At 41.9% G+C, this 10,997-nt stretch overlaps 1 long non-coding RNA gene across 1 annotated transcript; it reads left to right on the plus strand.

Moving 5' to 3' along the window:
• Nucleotides 1-709: 709 nt before the first annotated feature.
• Nucleotides 710-10,504, plus strand: LOC133482717 (uncharacterized). The gene is made up of 3 exons (XR_009789885.1): nt 710-7,234; nt 7,331-7,729; nt 8,766-10,504. It is a non-coding gene; the product is annotated as an uncharacterized LOC133482717 (long non-coding RNA).
• Nucleotides 10,505-10,997: the final 493 nt, after the last annotated feature.

Consider the following 10,997-nt stretch of genomic DNA (forward strand, 5'->3'; position numbering starts at 1 on the left):
AGGGTACAGCCTGAACTGGTTGTCAGCCAATCGCAGGGCACATACAAACGAACATCCATTCGCACACACATTCACACCTACAGGCAATTTTAGAGTCTCCAATTCATGCATGTTTTTGGGATGTGGGAGGAAACCAGAGTGCCCGGAGAAAACCCACGCAGGCGCGGGGAGAACATGCAAACTCCACACAGGCGGGGCCGGGGATTGAACCCGGGTCCTCAGAACTGTGAGGCTGACGCACTAACCAGTCGCCCACCGTGGCGCAGGTTAACCACTGTTATAATTAAAACAAAAAATATATAATTTTGATAACAAGTGACCACAATGTCGCAAAATAAATGAATTTGTACATTCACTTACCTCATCCCCCCCAAAACAATTAACTATTGAATTAATTTTTAGAATTAAAATCAAACTTCCCATAGTTGAGCTAACACATCTGAATAATGTGTTTAGAAGTCAAACTAAAGCAACTACCATTTTTAACCTTTTTTTTCTTTTAATAAGGAAGACCCCACACGTGATGATTAAAAAGATCTGTGTGTTCTTACTGTGACCAACACAGCATATCACACACATAACGATATCTCCAGCGACAATCGTGTGTCCTCTCCCAAAACAGATGTCTATCGTAGTACCAAGAATGACCAGTGTGAGGCAGCACGATGCCACAGGGCAGCCAGACTGCAGGAAAACACCAAGAAGAAGAAAAAGTGGTGGTAGAGGAACTAGAAGATAAGTTAACTGTTTCATACTTATGTGCGATGCTTATTTGGTATGTCGTTTCAAACTCTCAGTTTTATAGTTTTGAGCCACATTACAAATGCTGAAGACAACCAATTGCTTCCCTGTTTGTAGCTAGAGCACAAGTTTAGCTATATCGTTCTGTTCATGTCACAGTCAAGGAGTCGAACTCGGTGTTGAACTTTAACAGCGACATCCAACAATCGGGCCTTTGCTGACTTTGATGAAAAAGGGTGGAATAGTGCTCAAATTTGGCCACATTTTTGTGTTCACTACTGTAGATGTTCAATTAATCAGTCTGTTTACACGAAACACATCGCTGTTCTCCACTGGTAGCGGTTTGCTGTGTGCTAGCTTGTTTATGCATTTTTAGGTCAAAGGAAACACTGCGGGCCTAGTTTACTAAAGGTTTGTGCATGCAAAAAATGTGAGCAAACTTGATTACTCATGCACACTGATATGGAAGCTGATCTACTATCGGGCCACAATCAGTATTGCATCTGCCAAATGCAAAAAAATGTGTGCAATTCATTTATGGGAGGAGAAAATGCAAAATAATAAAACAAATTTAGCACGCACAATGTGATTTGTCTAACCTGAGAAGAATTGTGCTGGCTGATATTTATTTTTTAAATGACACGTCCAAAAGGCATGTGGAAACGATGACCCTGTTACTGTGGTGAGGAGGACACGCAAGCAAAATGAGAGGCAACAGGGAGAACTGTTCGTTTCCGCTCGTGTAAACATTTTTGAAATGCTAGAATTTTGCCAAAAAATGATCACGACATATCTATTTAGCAATGCAATTTTGGAGCTTCTGAATAATCTAAGGGATGACTTCAAGCCAGTTACAAGAAGGTGTCACGGTATACCACAGATGACAAAACTCCTTTAAACTTTGCATTTCCTTGCATCTGGATAATTTCAGTGTACTGTGGCAATTGGTTTTAGGCTCACCTAGAGCAGTTTTTCACGTGTGCTGTCCTAAATTTTAAATGTAATGTTACGCAGAACACAGCCAATTACCACATATTTGTGGTGGGTTAAACCAAACAAAACATGGCATTTATGCGGTTGTTGGCTTCTGTAAAATAATCAGAGTGATAGATTACTTTTCTGTAACTCAGTAATAGGTTTGTCCATTCCACTAACACTTCCAACTCCATCACTTCAAACTTCATTTTTCACTTGTGGTGTTCTCCATCAGCACTACCTTAAGGACAAAAAGCTCTTTTAAAACAGTCTCCACCACTTTTATAACTTTTGCCAACTGTGCGCATGCAAACCTATTAGAGTGAGTGAACACGCAATTGAGCGTCTGCTATTTGGGATCTTAGTAAATCAGGCCCTGACTTTCTTTAATAGTTTAATATTAACTGGATCTGCACAAAATATGTTAGGTAACACAGATATTATGTTGATCAAATTTTGTTGTGTGTAACTATCCATCCATCCATTTTCTTCACCGCTGCTCCTCACTAGGGTCGGGGGCGTGCTGGAGCCTATCCCAGCTATGTTCGGGCAGGAGGCGGGGTACACCCTGAACTGGTTGCCAGCCAATCACAGGGCACATACAAACAAACAAACATTCGTACTCACGTTCACACCTACGGGCAATTTAGAGTTGTCAGTTAACCTACCATGTATATTTTTGGGATGTGGGAGGAAACCGGAGTGCCCGGAGAAAACCCACATAGGCACGGGGAGAACATGCAAACTGCACACAGGCGGGGCCGGGGATTGAACCCAAGTCCTCAGAACTGTAAGGCAGACGCTCTAACCAGTCCTTCACCGTGCTTGTGTGTAACTAGCAAAACACATTTGAGTGGAGCAAGTTGACATAAATGTGTAAGTAAATGTCTTTTTTTTTTTTTTTTAAGTACTGAAAAAAAAAAATAATAGAATTGTGCCACCTGTGACAGTGGTGGGGCATTTAATTCTGCTAGTAAACTGATTTCTATAGTGAGTCAAGTGTGGCTACTTCACCATCCTTGCGGAATGAAATTAGTTTTTGTTTTTGGGGCAGAAAATATGTCTAAAAATTGCCATTTTTATTCACTTTTTACATATATTACAAGCATTTATTTTCACCGAATGCCATCTTAGCATAAATTAAACAATAATATTAATATTTGGTTGCCATTATTTTCAATGACTTCAAATTCAATTAGTTGATAAAAATACATCTAGTATTATATAAATGAAATTCAACGATGATGATATTTTTATATGATTTTCATAGTCATAAGCGCACTCTGAGAGAACCCATAACTAAAAAAAATTGCTGAACTCACCCCTGCTTGTAGCACAGTGCAAGGGGTTGGATTTAATGTGTCAAGATATAGCACTATGCATTCAAATTGTCTTGCCTCGTACTTTACCTCCATGCGGGCCCGTGCACCTCCTTGCTTCTTGTTTCTCCCCTGCTTGCCTCATGTGTAAGGGGATATCTCCCGCCGACTTCCCGCCTGGCTGGCTGCAGGCCCGACACACTGAACACAGCTTAAGAGGGAGGAAATGTATGAAAATATCATCAGGAGTCGGGAAAGCAGTGTGATTTTTTTTGGCGCTTGTAAACCTTGTAACAACAGTATTTTTCATGTGTGTGTGGAGGAGAGGATAGATCAAGCCCAGACGTTGTGTGTGTCCCCCACGCTGGCTGTCCTCATTCTGCTATGATGCCGCTGGGAAACATCCACTTGTCGTCTCGAGAGGGTTTCTGTGTAAAGCTTAGTCTTATGAAGGAAAATATTCCAGATGTATAGACGGTATTAAATGGTATTAGACGGTATAAGCACGTGGCGATCACCTCTTTTTGAAAATATTGTCGTTCTCTGTAAGGAGCTTGGAAAGAGCAAAGAGTTCTAATAAGTGTGTCTCTTTAGCCATGCTACTGCCTTTACAGTAAGTGATGAGGTGCAACTCACTGGTTAAAATGTGGTGCAAATCTCCTGCCAAAAGCAATGGTTTTAGACTTAGCCTTGAGCATGTCACCGCACATAAAGATATACATGACTGGAATGTAGTATGAGCGGTGAAAACCAAGTAGGTCACGATTAAGCCTTCAAAAGAGGAGACGTGCTTCACATTTTTTTTAACAGTTAAAGGAAGTGCATGGCTTAAAGCTGTCAATCAAACTTCTCTGTTGCACTTTTACATTTGTATTAAAGGTTTGTTCCATGACCACGCTCGTAGCTCAAAAGACTTATTGCAAAGCATCTTTTCCCATTGAAATGAATGGCAATGCCACTAATCCGTTCCAGCCTTCCCCTAAAAGCAAGAATTGCTGTAATGTGTATTTTCACGGTGAAAAATAGCACTCCATAATATTGTACTTTATAAAAACATACAGTAATGACTATTGATTAAATACAATCAAAAAGAATTTGACAGTTAATGTCACACTCCATCAGTTGAATGGCTATTGTGCTGCTCTTCCTGGTGTGCCCGCCTTGGCCAGGTGGGGGCAGTATAAGACAGACTGATCAATATACTGTTCTCAAATCCCCTCAGCTTATCAGTGCGGCACTAATAGTAGTCGTCCTTCACAGAGGTTAAAGAATATATTACTTTGAATATTGTTATATTGTCTTTCTGCATGTGTTGCTGCACTGTTTGTGTTCAGTCTGTTGAACGATTATAGAACTGCAACATAGATGCTAATTAGCATTAAGCTAGCAGACTCAAAGGCTAAGCCATGTTGTTGTTTTAATTACACAAGGTATAATTCTTTTTTGTTTGGCTTGACAATAAACTTCTGCTGGGAGTGGCATGAAACAGCTTGAGCACTAACTATCAAGAACACAACATTCTTCATAAGTGGTGACACAATTAACAACTATAATGCCGCTCGGCATGCTGACCAGTGTTGACCTCCCTCAATACTTATTTGTGTGGAAAGGGGAAATTCAACTCCAATTTGACGCATGGGTTTGGGTTTTTCTCCACTGAGAATACACGACAGTTATAAGTAAGAAAGAACAGACCAGTGGTTATGACCAGGTAAAATCGTACAATTGTGGGTTCATATGTCTTGTTTACTGTATCTAGTATCATGCAACTAGATGGATATGAATCATTACGCAAACGGGTTTACATTTACCTACAATTTCATGTCATGAGGGGGCATGCTCGGCAATACACCACCAAATGAGTTACTGTGCCCCTCCCCCCTTACACCGCCCCCTGCAGTGTAGCTTTTTCGTGCCAAGCTTGATATAAAATTTAATCCAAATGCAAATTTATCCATCCATTTTCTGAACCGCTTCTCCTCACTAGGGTCGCGGGTGTGCTGGAACCTATCTCAGCTGACTCTGGGTGAGAAGTGGAGTACACCCTGAACTGGTCACATAGGCACACAACCATTCACACACACTTTCACACCTACGGGCAATTTAGAGTCTTCAGTTAACCTACCATGCATGTTTTTGCAATGTGGGAGGAAACCGGAGTACCCAGAAAAAACCCACGAGGCACGGGGAGAACATGCAAACTCCACACAGGGGAGGCCGGATTTGAACCCAGGTCCTCAAAACTATGATGCAGATGTGCTAACCAGTTGTGCACCATACTGCCCCCAAGTTTCAGGTGCTGAATTTTTTTTTAGCCACTATCAGTGAGATCCTTCCATCAATCCATGCATTTTCAGAGCCGCTTCTCCTCACGAGGGTCGCGGGCGTGTTGGAGCCTATCCCAGCTATCATCGGGCAGGAGGCGGGGTACACCCTAAACTAGTAGCAAGCCAATCGTAGGGCACATACAAACAACAACCATTCGCACTCACATTCACACCTACGGGCAATTTAGAGTTGTCAATTAACCTACCATGCATGTTTTTGGGATGTGGGAGGAAACCAGAGTGCCCGGAGAAAACCCACGCAGGTACAGGGAGAACATGCAAACTCCACACAGGCGGAACACAAACACTAATCAGAACACAAACACTAATCTTGTGTCTCATCAGTGTGTATTATGGTTGTTGTTGTTCATCCACTGCGGGAGCAGGATTTTTCTTTGTGGACAAGAAGGACAAGACCCTGCGACACTGTATCAATTACCGGGGTCTCAATGAAATAACTGTGAAAAACAGGTACCCTCTTCCTCTCATCTCCACCGCCTTTGAGTTCCTGGAGGGAGCCTAGGTTTTCACCAAACTAGACTTGAGAAATGCGTATCATCTCGTCAGGATAAGGGAGGAGGATGAATAGAAAACAGCATTCAACACACCAACGGGACATTATGAGTATTTGGTAATGCCTTTTGGACTAAGTAACGCTCCAGCTGTTTTCCAGAACATGTCTTGCGTGATATGTTGAAAGTGTACGTTTTTGTATATTTGGATGAGGAGACTCACATCATTCATGTCCGCTCTGTGTTGCAGCAGTTACTGCAGAATGAACTATATGTCAAGGCTGAGAAATGTTCCACAAGGCGTCCGTTTCTTTTTTGGGTTTTGTGCTGGCTCCAGGTGAAATGAAAATGGACCCTTGCAAAGTTGATGCCGTGACTAATTGGCCCACTCCCACGTCACGTAAGGACGTACAAAGGTTCTTAGGGTTCAATAAATTTCTAGAGAAGATTCATTTGAAATTTCAGTTCAATAGCCTCGCCTTTGCATGATCTTACCTCGCCACATAGACCCTTTGTGTGGAACCCGCTTTGTCAGTCAGCTTTTCAGAAACTAAAATCGAGCTTTACCTCCGCTCCCATCCTCACTTTGCCAGATCCCAAACAGCAGTTTGTTGTAGAAGTTGATGCGTCTGGTGCCGGAATGGGAGCAGTTCTCTCCCAGAAATGTCTCAAGGATGGTAAGTTACATCCTTGTGCTTATCTCTCTAAAAAACTGACTCCAGCCGAAAGAAATTACGACATACTGTGAACTGCTGGCTGTCAAGGTGGCTTTGGTGGAGTGGAGGCACTGGCTAGAAGGGGCTCAGACACCATTTTCAGTATGGACGGATCACAAGAACCTTGAGTATCTCAAGTCTGCTAAAAGATTAAATGCTAGGAAGGCTAGATGGGCTCTATTCTTCACAAGATTTTATTTCACATTATCGTACCGACCTGGTTCTAAAAATGGTAAGCCAGATGCTTTATCGCGTATTTTCTGCGTAGAGAATTCTTTGTCTGACCCTAAAACAATTTTGCCCAGGTCATGTTTCATTTCTGCTTTTGTTTGAGACATTGAAACTGCGGTAAAAGAGGCTCTGAAGAACACTCTTAGCCCTGAAGATTGCCCTGAAAACAGGCTTCATGTGGTCCCGACCTTAAGGGGAAGAGTTATCCACTGGGCTCACACTAACAGGACTGTATGTCACCCAGGCATTGCCAAAACGCAATCTGTGGTCTTTGTGGCAGGATTACCGGCCTCTAAAGGAAATACCACCATTCTCACAGTTGTTGACAGATTCTCTAAGATGGCACACGTCATTGCACTCTCGAAACTCACCTCAGCTAAAGAAACTGCTGAGTTGATGATAAACCAGGTCAAGTAAGTTCTCTCACAATTCTCTCCCCTCTGCATCCACTGGTCAATCGCCTTTTCACATTGTGCATGGTTACCAACCAACTCTGTTTCCTGCCATAGCCCCAGAATCCACGGTTCCATCTGCATTGACCTTGGTGAGATGCTGCAGGAGGACCTGGGAGCGAGCCCGCCAAATGCTGCTCTGCCAAGGATGGTCCTACAAGACCGCAGCTGACCGTAGGAGGACACCGGCACCGAACTACAAAGTGGGTCAGCGAGTTTGGCTGTCCACCAAGCATATTCCACTCCGGGTGGAGTCCCGGAAGCTCGCTTCCAGGTTCGTTGGGCCCTTCCCCATCACAAAGGTCATCAACCCTGTCACCATGGCTCCCAAGGTCGATGCGGGTCCACCCTGCATTTCACGTCAGCCTGCTCAAGCCCGCCCGGGAGTCCCCTCTGGTCCCGCCTTCCAGGCCCCCTCCTCCCCCCCGTTTCATGGACGGGGGCCCTGTCTTCACGGTGAGGCGGCTGTTGTTGTCTCGTCGGAGGGGGTTTCAATATCCGGTGGACTGGGAGGGCTACGGGGCTGAGGAACGTTCATGGGTGCCGTCTGGGTTTATCGTTGATGACTCACTCATTCGGGACTGGGAGTGGCATGAAACAGCTTGCAGGACCGGGGAGAACACAGACAAGGTCTTATTTGAACCCGGGTCCTCAGAACTGTGAAACAGATGTACTAACCAGTCGTCCACCGTGCCGCCTGTAAAACCAAATATATTTATAGTGACACTGTCCTTTGCTTTTGTCTGTGTCAAACTATACATGACCTTTTTGAGTAAATTTTAATTATATTGTATTTCACCATTTATGGAAAATGGGAGGTCAAATAGTTACATCTTTTGTTGAATTTTTACTTGACAATTCTTATTGTGGCCTTTTTTTATCTTGCGCCTGACAAAGACTCAGTACTGAGAAAAACTAAGACGAATATTAAAACTAATAGACTAAACTAAAATGAAGCATTAACATTTTTTTTTTAAATAACAAACCCGCTCTCAGGACAAATTAAAACTAACTGAATTTTAGTAACAAATGTCAAAACAAAATAATAAATATCTATAATGTAAATTCCAAACCTATTATGACCCTGCATCCACCTTGAATCCACCCTTTCAGTGGGAGCAGGATAATCCTGATCTTTAGCGCATCAAAACGATCCTAATCTTCACCTTGGAATTTTAAAATACCCAAGAACAGCATTTGGTAGGAATTTTGCATAGGATTGCATTACCAAATCTATATCCCAATTTTATTAGGATCAGGATCACATATCCTAGTTTGAAATAATCAGTTTGTAGATTTAATCCTATCCAGACCAATCTGACCTAGATTAAATGTTTTGAAATACTGGACATACGGTACTTGATTACTCGGGGGTGGTATTTGAGTTTGGTGATGTGGTCATGTGCCACATACACACAGTGTAGTGTATGAAGTGGCTGCCTCAACGAGTGAAAATGTTTTGATTATCTTTTATCTTTTTTTCCACATTCAGATGTAGGTGTGAATTTCCATCCTGGACCCAGAAAAGAGGGCATCACAGCACCCTGAAAAAAATACATGCTTGTCCAAAAACCCCAAAACCTGACAAAACAACAAAAATGGACGAAAATGGTTTTACAAAAAAAAATCTCATTAAATGTCTACTAATAATATACAGTTTAAATTAATTTGAAAGCATGTCTCCTAATGCTGCACTCTTATAGTACCTCAATACAAAAAGTCAGTACATGTACAGTACATACTGGTGCATGAAAAGAGACCAGTGGGGTGAGGCAATGTTTAGCCACACTTATTAACAGTGTGTGTGTGCGTGTGTGTGTGTTCTCGCATGCGTGTGTGTAAATGGTAAACAAAGAAGTGATTGCGAGTTAATCATAAACACATACATACACTATGGCTTGTGTCTGTCTTTGCTATGTGTCACTTGCAAGCCTCACTCATGTGGCTACAGTGTTGCACTTTGGACCAAATTGTGTGTGGGATTTTAAAATGATGCAACCAGTTAACACTAAATGTTGAGAATTAATTCAATGGTGAAGGCTGGGGCCTGACAATATCATTATACTGCAGAATTTCCAAAGTTGGAAAAAGAAGTATGTGTGATAAGGAGTGGGGAATTGAATGTTGGTTAATCATGTGGCATTTAAACAAGCATTCAGAACATTCTAGGAGAGATTCTTGCATTGGGTCCTTGCGGCCAGTTGTCAGGGTGCCTAAGCGGGGCCGGCGGACCGCCCTGGGTCCCACGGTGTGGGACGTGTCCTGTCCACCGGGCTGCTCTCAGTGGACCCCTGGACACGATCCAGCCCCTCGATTGATTGGGTGGGGTCCTCATGTATGGTTAATTTTATGCAGAAATGTATACCTGTTTTGTATTTTAAACAGACAATATTTTATTTTTGAAAGTAAGAAGCATTCTGTGAAAAAAAACAAAGCTTTTTTGCCTATGATGTTTAATGTGGCGTCAAAGTTTGATCATCTTTTTGAGGATTCGCAAAGAAAAAGGGTATACAACGGCCGTTATTCACTGCTTGCAGCTTTCATTTTAACATTGTTTTTTTATCTTAATCATGGTTCACTTGTTTTTCTACTTGTATGACATTAAAGAACCTGACTCCAAACAACGCCTGTCCAGGATTTTTTATTTTTTTTATTTTTTATTTTTTTTAATGGCTAAAGGTTGTGGTCTGTAGCTGTAACTTTTGTTCCACTATTTTGAGGCTCTGTGTGGACAATTCTCAATGACTACATTTTGTCTCTAAAGAGTTTTTGTTTTCTATGTTTGTCTCCTTCAGCCTGTTCGGCCCCCACTTTGGTTGTCCAGGGCAGGCCCCGGCTAAAAACTTTGTTTGCCCTGCCTGATGGCCTCTCTGTTTGCTTTCTCCTTCACTGGAGCAACCAAGTCTCGCAGTCTGCGCCGCACTCAAGTGCTGGCACATTCGGGGTCATTGGCTCTGGGGTCTCGGCCCACCCAGAATGCTGAGCGTTTGTAGAGAAAGATAAAGACCTCGGATGGTTCACTGCTAGGATGAGGTTTTTTTTTTTTGCAATCAAGCGTTAATGTAGTGTGGCTCACAGATCTACATTCAGATTACAAGTTGTTTTTTCTTCTTCTTTGGTAGCTCGCATCTGAGGTTAGGCAAAATACACCACAAAGACATAATTACATTCTCGATACGAGCTCTTAAATTGACTCATTTTAAATGAAAGATAATGGAAACTGGTTAAATGTGTGACTATATATGCATATTTTCTGATGGCTTTCATTGAAAATGAAACCAATATACAGGTAGTAGTTGTTAAACATCAAAAGTAAGCACATTGTGATTGTGTAAGATTGTGCATCTTATCTCATGCATTAAAAAGAAATGGTGTTCAAAGAAGTCAAGGAGATTTTTGTATCATTTTGATTTTGAGGAAGGTGAGGAAGATGGATTATGATATTGGAAAACATCTCAGTATGATGCAGTGTAGTACTACACCACTGCAAACGTGCATGTTTAAAATTGCCAAAATATGTTCAGATGTTTAAAATTAAACCATACAATGTCATAAAAGTAGAATTTGTGTATTTTTCTATTCAATTTTATTGTTTTTCTACTGATTTTATGTAATATTGACATAGCTCTATTGATTGGGGCTAGGGAGGAAGTGCCCCACTAAATCTAGCAAATAGTCCTCTGTTTCTTTGCTCACGCTAACTGTAATGATTAAATTGCAAACT

This window comes from Phyllopteryx taeniolatus, chromosome 8 (assembly GCF_024500385.1).
Source record: "Phyllopteryx taeniolatus isolate TA_2022b chromosome 8, UOR_Ptae_1.2, whole genome shotgun sequence".
In the NCBI taxonomy this organism is placed as follows: Eukaryota; Metazoa; Chordata; class Actinopteri; order Syngnathiformes; family Syngnathidae; genus Phyllopteryx; species Phyllopteryx taeniolatus.